An 11,223-nucleotide genomic window follows, 5' to 3' on the forward strand; every position below is an offset into this window, starting at 1 on the left:
TATTTTCTCACAATATTTTCCCTATTCACTGGGATGGGAATGGTAAACTATTAGTTGGCATGGTTACCAAGGCAACAGTAACCTGAGGACCAACTTGGGTAGGAAGTAATGAAGTGAATATTAGTGGTCCTCTTCCATCTACCTTTTACCAATTCCTACTCTTCGTCTGATGCACATTAATTAATTTATTAATTAATGTTAACACCTTCAGACTACTTGGGAAAAAATTGATAACGTATAAGCCTAAGGTATACTTTAAAAATCTGCTATGGCAAGGAAAAACAATTCTTCCTGTCTACCAAAATGAAGGAGACACGGAGGGCTCCAGGTGTAAAGCCAATGAAAACATATGCTGTACCTATAAGAACCAAGTCAGAAGAGATCAGCTCTACCACAGCCTAAAGCCACCCTAAAGTTTTGAGCCAAATTGGATCAAGTCCATCTATTTACAAAACATATGCCCAATAGTTGAGTAAATTATTTCTGAGCAAAGCCAGAATTAACAAAAAAATTTTATACTTTTTTATCATTGCATACAATAACTGACATTAAGTTGACAATTACCAGCCTCAATACTGGAATAAATATCACAAACAAATGAAGAGTGGAGTAGTGTTAATATGCATATCCCTGATTACTGAGGATGTTGGATATTTCTTAAAGTGTTTATTAGCCATTTCCATTTAAAATAATAATAATTCTCTATTCAGTTTCAGAGCCTATTTTTAATTGGGTTATTTGGCTTTTTTTACTTGTATTTTATTTTATTTTTATTTTTTCTTAATTTATTCTTGTTACATCTCAATGGTTATCCCATCCCTTGTATCCTCCCATTCCTCCCTCCCTCCCATTTTCCCCTTATTCCCTTCCCCTATGACTGTTTCTGAGGGGAATTACCTCCCCCTGTATATTATCATAGGGTATCAAGTCTTTTCTTGGTAGCCTTTATTGCTGTTCTTTTTATACTGTCGAAATTAATGATCTCTAATATACATAGCTGTCAAAGTTTTCCTTCATCCTGTGAGGTGCTTCTTCAATTGATTGACAGTTTCCATTGCCATTTATGATGACTTATGAACGGAGGAGGGGCTCACAAGGGCCTACTCATTCCTGATGAATTTCTGGATATTGATTGTGGAAAGGGGAGCAATTTTCTTCAGTTGTGTGCCCACTGGCAAGCACCCCATGCTCTAATAGAGAGTTCTAAGCACAAGGTCATACAGACAATCCCAACTAGATCCAGTGAGTCCCAAGACAACACAAAAAAACAGGAATGCTGTAAAGAGAGATGTGTTGGGAACACAGGGCTCAACAGAGGTAGAAGAAAAAGTAAGAGAGTAAGGGTGTTAATATTGATCAGATTGGATTATGTACAAAACTGTCAAAGGAGAAATGTGTTCATAAGGAAGATTAGAAAACACAAGCAAGCCAACACTATGACTTCAGATCAATTGCAGCCTGGGGCAAATCTCGCCAAGTGGCCTCCTGCTGCCACCCTGCCAAAATGTACCTGCCCGCTCTTCGCCAGATGAGGCCAGTGTCCCAGGCATTGGATCCTCATCGCACTTGGGCCTATGCTAAAGATGTAAAATTTGCTGCAGATGGTTGAGCCTTAATGCTTCAAGGTGTAGACCTTTTTTTTGGCGAGGTAGTAGTTGTTACAATGGGGCCACAGGGAACAGTTGTGATTACTGAACAGAGTTCAGGAAGTCCAAAAGTAACAAAAGATGAAGTCGCTGTTGCAAAGCCAATTGACTTAAAGGATAAATAGAAAAACATCCAGCTAAACTTGTTTAGAATGTTTCCAGTAATGCAAAGGAAGAGGGCAGGGATGGCACTACCACTGCTACTGTTCTAGTTGTTATATTGCCAATGAGGGCTCTAGGAAGATCAGCAAAGGGCTAATTCAGTGGAAATCCACATAGGTGTGATATTGGCTGTTGATGCTGTTATTGCTGATCTTAAAATAAAAACCCAAACCTGTGACGACCCCTGATGAAATTGCTCAGGGGGCTGGAACTTCTGCAAGTGGAAACAAGGGCATTGGAAACATCATTTCTGATGCAATGAGAAAGGTTGGGAGAAAGGGCATTATCACAGTGAAGGATGGAGAAGCCCTGAAGGATTAGTTAGAATTACTGAAGGCATGAAGTGTGATAGAGCATATATTTTTCCATCCTTTATTAACAAATCAAAAGAACAAAAATGTGAGTTGCAAGATGCTTATGTTCTGTTGAGTGAAAAGAAAATTTCTAGTGTCCAGTCCATTGTACCTGCTCCTAAAATTGCCAATGCCTACCGGAGGCCATTGGTCATAACTGCTGAAGATGTTGGTGGAGAGTCTCTAAGCACACTGGTTTTGAACAGGCTAAAGGTTAGTCTTCAGGTGGTAGCAGTCAAAGCTCCAGGGTTTAGGGACAATAGGAAAAATCAGCTTAACAATATGGCTAGTGCTGACTGATAGGACAGTATTTGGAGAAGAGGGGTTGAATCTAAGCCTTGAAGATGTTCAAACTCATGACTCAGGAGAAGTTGGAGAGGTCATTCGCACCAAAGATGACATCATGCTTTTGAAAGGAAAAGGTGACAAAGCTCAAATTGGAAAAACGTATTCAAGAAATCATGGAGCAGCTAGACATCACAACCAGTGACTATGAAAAGGAAAAGCTGAATGAGAGACTTGCTAAACTTTCAGACGGATTGGCTGTGCTGAAGGTTGGAGGGACAAGTGACGGTGACGTGAATGAGAAGACAGAGTTACTGCTGCTCTCAATGCTACAAAAGCAGCTGCTGACGAAGGCGTTGTTCTAGAAGGGGGCTGCGCTTTGCTTTGGTGCATCATCCCAGCCTTGGATTCACCAAAGCCTGCCAATGAGGATCAGAAAGTAGGTATAGAAATTATTAAACGAGCACTCAAAATTCCTGCAATGACTATTGCTAAGTACTCAGGTGTTGAAGAATCTTTAATAGTTGAGAAAATTCTGCACAGTTCCTCAGAGACTGGTTAAGATGGAAATTCTGTGAACATGGTGGAATCAGGAATCATTGGTCCAACAAAGGGTCTAAGAACTGCTTTACTGGATGCTGCTGGGGTGGCTTCCTTGCTAACTGTGGCTGAAGCTGTGGTGAATGAAATTCCTAAAGGACAGAAGGACCCTGGGATGGTGCAATGGGTGAAATGGGAGAGGGTATGGGAGGTGGTATGTTCTAACTCCTAGAACAGTGTTTTGCCCTTTTCAGTAAATTGTGACAGGACTCTCAAGGCAGGTTCCTCACCACTAACTTCAGAGAAGTCACCTGAAGAAAATGTCTGAAAAGAAGGCTGGCTGGTCACTGTAACCATCAGTTACTGGTTCCCATCAACAATAATGGTTTACTGCTGCCATTGTTCATGCGTACAGATAATTTATTTTGTACTTTTGAATAAAGACATTTGTACATTCCTGATTCTGGGTGCAAGAACCATATGCCAGTGTACTGCTTTCACCTCAAATCACTGAGGCATTTCTACTGTTCTGTTGCAGTCAGGATTATAGCACTGTGTCACCACATAAGAAGTTCAGAAGCAGCCTTCCTGTGGAGAGTGAGAATAATTGTGTGCTGAGTAGAGAAGTGTCCAATTATGTGTCAGCCTTTGTGTAATAAAATTTTGTTCAAATTTTAAAAAAGACTTCAGACCAAGCTGTCTGAACAAAACTCTACTACAACATTGATTGACAAGTTAAAAAAAACATGACAAAATAGATGAATGGCTTAAGAATGTTTCCATGGATTTGTCTAACAGTTGAATTGGTTAATAGTTTTGTATCAAAAGTTAAATTTATGCAAATAGATATTTAATAGATGATTTAATACGTGATACAGCAGAAGAGAAATACAATTGCTATAATATCGTTTAGTAGAAAAACAGCAGACAACATCTGTATTTCTTTTCAAGACTATAACTTGCTGCAATTTCTACCGTGAAGAAAACAAAAACAAAAACAAATATAGATTGTTTTAAATTCAGCAGGCAACTCCCCATTTTTATCTCATTGTAAGTATCCTAAGTCCAGGAGGAAGTTCTTTAGGACTACTGACCTTATTTATTTCTCTCCTCCCATTCTATGTATCTATGTATGCTCTCTATGGTCAAAACATTTGGCACTGAAAAAAATGTAAGCTGCTGTGTGGTCTTTGATGGAGCAATTTAATAATAATAGAAATGCAGCGTCAATGCTGTTAATACACTAATGAGATAAACAATGTAAATGACATAATTCTATATAAAAGACAATACTTAATTTTAATGGTAGGATAACAATCTGTTGAAGAGTTGAAACTATCTTGAAAATTAACTGAAACTTGATCTAAAAATATTTTCATCACATTAGAAACTAATAAATATGATGTCATCTACCTCAATACCAAAACTTTATTCCTTCTTTTGACTATATGGAGACACTGGTCTCTCACTTTCAGAGTCATGGTTGCAGATTATATATATAAATTATAGTTCTAGGATGTATTAAAAGCTACATAGATTTGGCATTATTATTAAGCATGCTTAAAGTAGAAGCCCTTATTTCTTTGATGCTCCATGACAAAGCAAACACATTGTAGATTTTTATTATCTAAATGCTGAAAGTCACTTTTCCCTTGAGGTTTGGCAATGCAGATTTTGACTATATCCCAGTTTTTTTTTCAAGTAAAGAAAGATATAGCTAGGAAACATGTGCCTGGTACATTGCCAAAAATCCTATCGATTTTATAATTAAAGGCTACTTCCTACACGAAGTATTTAATTGCTTGATGCTCACATATTGAAATTGATGTTGCCAAGTTTAAAAGAAAGTAAATCATCATTCTTTTTCTTAAATCAAGTTTTATTGAAGTTGGCTTGAGATCAATAAAGATACTGCTTCTGAAAGGAATAACAGTTTTCATTCACTGCATTGAGGAGACAAATGAAAAGTAATCTGGGAGTCTATGTCAGAGACCCTCAAGCGTTTCTCAAAGTACTATCTTTGTCCAAATTAATCAATATTGCCATTATAGTGTAAAACAACTACAAACAAATGATAAAGGCCATGCTACAGCAAAGCTTTACTGACAAATTAAGTCAACAAATCTGTTGGGCAAAATTTATCAACTATTGCTTTAAGAATTAATACATAGTCATAATGAAGCTATGACAAAAATCAAAACCTATGACAAAATAGAATACTTTATAAATAATCAAAGCCTTCACTAAGAAAAATAAAAGCTGGGTGTCAGGCACACACCTGTATAGTCAGTACTGGGAAAGTTGAGGAAGGGGAGTCCTAAATTAGACGCTAGTGTACACTACACTATGAGATTTTATAACAAAATACACAATAAAAATGAAGAAAGGAAGAATGAGGTGAAGGAGTGCAGAAGCCTGGTACATCTGACTTTCAGGATAGACACCCTCTCAGGTAGACATCCCCCAAAAGACTTGGTGTGAGCAAGTCTTCTGTTTATTGTGTTCAGATGGGTAAGGAGCACTCACCCTCAAAGTGTATTCATCAAAATAGGCAATCATTGGTACCATCTGTGCTTTGACTTCCCTAATATAAGACTACATGAGTGATAGCTGAATTTGGGATTAGAGATTGTTACATTTTCAGGGAAGTCTTTCTCAAGCTAAAGAGCATCAATATAGCATGTATACCTATACAAAATAGTTATCAATGAAAATGAATGGCAACTAAATAGATGAAGATATTTTCTTTCCTAATATGTAATGGCAAAAATAAAATGTGCTTCTTTTATATAGAAAATAAATATCTCATCTTACCGATTGATTTTTATGGCAATTATATCAGTCTAGACACTATCAATTATTCTGATACAAAACATTTTAAATTATTACAGTGAGTGACTAAGCATATTTGAAAATCAAGTTAATGACATAAAATTATAAAATAAATGATTTAAGTGATATGTATGTGTGTATGCACATTATCAAATGGATTAGTTATAAAATCCTGAATGGATGAATACCGTAAGACATATGCATGTATTTTATTTGTATATATTGCATTTATATTACTGATCTGCTTTAGTACCATTTATTAAAAGCAAAATGAGTTTTATTTCAATTTTATTTCTAATGCTTGAATCTCACAATATTAGGAAGTCAATGGATGGAGAAAATAACCAAAAGGTCAATGCTTTTTTTAAAAATTAGGATAAAATTTAATTGACATTTTATGTCATTTAAAAATATGGGTGCAAATTAAACCTCATTTAATCTGTTTCTAGAGAGAACAGTCCAATTTGTGATTGTGGGTGTAACTTGGTTGATTGGATGCTTGAATTCCTGAGTTCCATGCCCAGCGCTAGGATAAGATGAAGAGCAGGTAAGGAAAGGGGAGGAGAAGAAAAGAAGGGAAGGGAAGGGAAGGGAAAGAAAGGTTTTATGCTATATTTTCTTTATTCAGATATTTACACAGGTAAACCCATCAGAGTGACTCCTAGGGATTAGCTCTGGACTGAGATCTCGACTCCACCCACAAAGCACCTCCTTAATCTTTACCAACCTTGAGGCTTTACCATTGTCTCTTAGGGCTTCAAGCAGAAAATATTCTTGGGTTGCCCTGTTTCTCTCAACTTCAGTCTTAGTCGCTTTAGTTATGGGTTGATGGCTTCCAAGCACTAAACTAAGGTAAGTGGCAACAACAGCAAAAATTATTATTTATTTTTCATTTTTCAGTTCAAGAAAACTCTAGGTGGCTTTTTAAAGTCATTATGATTGGAAAGTTAAGTAAACCAAATAAAAACCTTTATTGCACAGAGTTCAATCTCATTTCATGTGACAGACAAAAGGGGCCCATGAAAGGAAGAAAGAGGCTGTTATAGAGCAGGGAGCATAGTAAGACAAAGAGAAATGCGCACTCTCCTTTGGTGCCAACAACAGTGCAGAGATCTCTGACAGGTGATGAAGACACAACTTGGCACAATCTGCAATTATTGTTGGCACCTCCAAAAGATGTAGTGAAGCAGAAAAAAATCTGTCCAGGAGCTAATCTGCAGCTGCACCCAACACTGTGTCAGCCTCTCCAGGCTGCAGCCAGGTATGCGCAAGTAAAATAAGAGCCCAGTAAATTCAATTGTGAAAAACAAAGCTAAGAGCAGGTATTAATGGTAAATGAAGTATATAAATCCAAGACAGATTTTATTTACACGTTCTGTTTTTACTTTTAATGCCCTCTAAAATGAAACTAGCAAAATATCTTCAAGAAATCTTACTGTATGCCACCCAAAATCATGTCACGGTTCTCAAAACCACAGCTTTTGTTCTAGCAAGAGACCTTGCCATTAAGAGACTCCGTTCGGGTCATTGGTAAGCCCCATGTCTGAAACAGAGGTATGGGTGCCAAACCATCTGTATTACTCACTCTTGTCATGATTAATTAGATATTGGCTCCAGTTCCAAGTTTCCCCCAAAGCAAATTCTTGCATATATGCGTGCTCATCCTTCCTAGTCTCCAGGATACATTTAAACCTGCATCGTTTCAGAAGAAAGAATCACATTACTTGTACTGACATTGCCAAGTCTCTCAGTGTTTCAACTTGAGATCTAATATCACTTTTAAGGGAAATAAGGAAAATGAGAAGACCTTAAAGTAACAACTTAAGGAATTATAAACGTACCGTAAATTAAGTTTAAGTAAAAACATATATCCTTTGTGTAATTATTTTTAGCATATGACAATCATGCTTTGCTAAAAAAAATTTTTTTTGCAAAACTAAAAAAGTATTACACATGGTTTTGTTGCTCTTTTGCCATCGAATCATTATGGTTTGAGGTGACAACGTCTGTCTGCAAGAATAAAAGTCTAATCACTTGCTAATCCACTATTGTCCACAGATGTTTTAAACATGATAGTGAACCAGGGCACTCTCCAGCATCCAAGTTTTCATAAAATTGCTGAGCCACTAACTTTAACAACAAAATGGTCATTTAGAGATGTAATTTCTTCATCTAAAATGTTTTATGTTAGCATATTTCTATCATAACCCTGAATCCCCTTTCTTCTCTCCCAGCGGGCCATCATTTATAATTACAAATAAATGTAGAGTAAAAGGTCTGACTCCTTAGACTTGCACCTCAGTGTTTGTGTGAGGAGTAAAACTGAGCCAAGAATGCAGATCCAATCTCACACTTCTTCATATGTGAGGCCAACCCAAATCAATTGAAACTGCTCAAGGGTAATCAAGTGTACAACTGGAATTAATAATTTTCATTTAGCTGTAATACCATTGCTTTCCGAATGCTGGCAGCTTGCCTTGCGCATTATGTAGTACTGTTATGCTTAGCATGCTTAAAATCACAAATTTGAATCATTTGTAACTGAATATTGTAACTTGAAAATACTCACTTTCCACCCTCATCTTGACCCAAGTCTCAGTATTCTTGTGTTCAGGGTTCATTTGTCTTCCCAATGAACCAGGTCTGGACGGTAAACAAAACTCACAACCTCTAAGGACTTCTCATCTCTGAACTCTGTCTCCTTTCTAAATCCTCAAGAAGCATCAGTTGGTTCCTCTGCTCCAAAGGCCAGCTGCTGAGCATGACTTAAGCAAATTATAATTACAGCCAATCAGAATGTTCAGAAATTCATGCTGTCTAGCCAATGAGACTGCAGCACAGTTTTCTCAAAATTCCTCAGGGGTGAGTTAGACTGATTTGCTCCAACTTCATTGTTTGAGCCCAAAATCTGGGACAGACAATTCTACTTCATACATCCATAGTAAATACTTTATCAGTAAACATACCAGCACTGCTTAAATTCCATCTTTTTTTTCCTTAATCTCTAGCACCTCTCACACACAAGGTTATGCTCTGTGTGCTGTATATTTTCCCCTGTTTAGATCATGTCTCTGCTGTGAAAATGGATAACTCCTGTAGGAAAGCTTCTGATTTCTCAGCTCCGACTGGCAGCATACCCTTTGCTTATGCACACTATTACATTTTCTTTTCATATCTGTTCTATTACAAGAGTCTGTGTTGCCTTCAATTCCCTTTCTCCTCAGCATTAGCTCCATAGAAATAGCCATAAAAATTAGAATGTACGCACAGTCTTCTTGACTATATCCCTCATGAAGCAATAACACCAGGAAGATTTTCATCAATGAAGCAATCAATGTAGAAAAGATGAAACAACATTTCAAATAAATAAACAAATAGACCAGATGGCTGGAAAGCAAAGATGTTTTCCCCACTATCTGCATTTATGTTGCTATGGTTGTCCATTTTTATTCTTTAAGTTTCTTTTCTTTTCTCTTTTGAAGAAATATTCAGTGAAGTTTGCAAAAGATATACAGATGCCACCATTTAGGACCAGCATGAAAGAATGAAGAAAAATGTATCCTGAGGGGTGAGAGAGAAGAACATTAATAAGAAATACCAGCAAATGGAGGTACCCAGTCTTCAAATCCCAGAAACTACGAAGACATAGCGAGACAATGGAAAGCAAAACAGCCAAATCTTAACATCCTTTTTATGCCTTGCTAAGCAATTCAAAGACCCTTTATTGTTGATTGCCGCAAATGTAGAGTGATCTTAGTAAGTGATTACCTAAGTTCCTCCAAGATTAAGATGAAAGAGAAACTGACTCAGAGACTGAGAAAAGACAGCGTTGCCCAATTATGTTTCAAATTCCTTGGTACTACTTGCAAAGCAAATCAAAATTATAATTTTCTTTAAATGAAATTAAAAGCTCAAATTATCTTGCTAAAGCATTCTGAACTAGGTTTTTCTTTTAACTTATAAAATGGTTTAATAATCTAAAGGTAATGATGTTAAAATAATTAGAGCAACGGTGAGTGAAAATGCCAATATTTACCTCCTTTGAGTTTATTGCAAATGAAAGCTCTGGCTTCCTATGGGCTTAGTAATATGTAAATTTGCTCTTGAACAATTCAAGTATGTGAACTCCATCCATGTCTTGCATGTTACGAAGTAAAGTTTTCTAAGTTTTTTTTCCTCTTTATTGGAGGTGGCATCATTTCACAGGGACATTACATATGATCTCATCTCTAAGGGAATTTTTTCCATTTATTTTTTAACTCATTCACTTTATATCCCAATCATAGCCTCGCTCCCTCAATCTTCTCCCATATTAGCCTCCCTTAGTCATCAGAGAAGGGGAGCCCACTTCCCCTACCAACTGACTCCAGCCTATGAAGTCTCATCAGAACTGCCTCCATCCTTTTCCTCTGTGGCCTGGTAAGGCACCCCACCAGGGGAAAGTGATAAAAAAAAAAGCAAGCAACAGAGTCCATGGCAGAGATAACTCCTTGTCCTCTTACTAGGGGATCCATATGGAGACTGAGCTGCTTATAGGCTCCATCTGAACAGGGGGCTCTAAGGACCTTTTCCAACATCAGCATATAAATTAGTCTTTTACCTACTCTATACAACTCTTAATATCATCTAAGAAGTAAAATATGAAGTACTTTAAAATTACAAATGACTGGCATGATTTGAATTTTACTTCCAAATGAAGAATCAAAACATATCCTCATTTCTAATGCCAATCCAAAAGAGAACTTAACAGCTTCTGCAAACACATTCTCATATTAGTCCCTCCTCTTCGAGTTCCTTAGTTCCATGCCTTACATCAAATGTAACTGTCTATAAAAAATGTGTAGAAAGTGTTAAGCATAATTTCTGAGTTCTACAAAAGACTGAGTGAACCAGGAAGCCCATAACTGCAGGAAAGAATGCTGCCTGTTTTTTTGTTTGTTTGTTTGTTTTAATGTGGGAGTCCAGTCCTGAATCAAATATGAGCATCTCTCTCTATGGAGAGCTAGAAAGATAGTAATAGAAAGGAGAGTGGTGATAGCAATAGAGATGAAATAGATGATAGATATAGATATAAATCTGTATAGAAGGTCTCCTTAGCCGCAGGCAGAGTGAGGAGAAGACCATGCCCTCTCTGCATTGTAGTGCATTGGCACTCTGAGCTGGTGACTTGCTAACTCCCAAGCAAGGGTTCTGACTGGAGAAAAAGATCTTGGGATTTATTCCCTCTCCATGGATTATGGTAACAACCAATGGGGAAAAAAACTAACTTCACTTTGATTCTTCCACAACAAATATTTGCAAGGTCAGAAATAGGATCCTTGGGAGATTCACAGTGATCAGCACTCATCAACTGAGAGTTCCCAAGGTAGAAGAAGAAAATTACAACAAATAAGACAGATTGTCAA

The 11,223-nt window shown here is 37.0% G+C and overlaps 1 pseudogene; it reads left to right on the forward strand.

Moving 5' to 3' along the window:
• Window positions 1–1,504: 1,504 nt before the first annotated feature.
• Window positions 1,505–3,211, forward strand: LOC127192998 (60 kDa heat shock protein, mitochondrial-like; annotated as a pseudogene).
• The last annotated feature ends 8,012 nt before the right edge of the window (window positions 3,212–11,223 follow it).

This window comes from Acomys russatus, chromosome 8 (assembly GCF_903995435.1).
Source record: "Acomys russatus chromosome 8, mAcoRus1.1, whole genome shotgun sequence".
Classification (NCBI taxonomy): domain Eukaryota; kingdom Metazoa; phylum Chordata; class Mammalia; order Rodentia; family Muridae; genus Acomys; species Acomys russatus.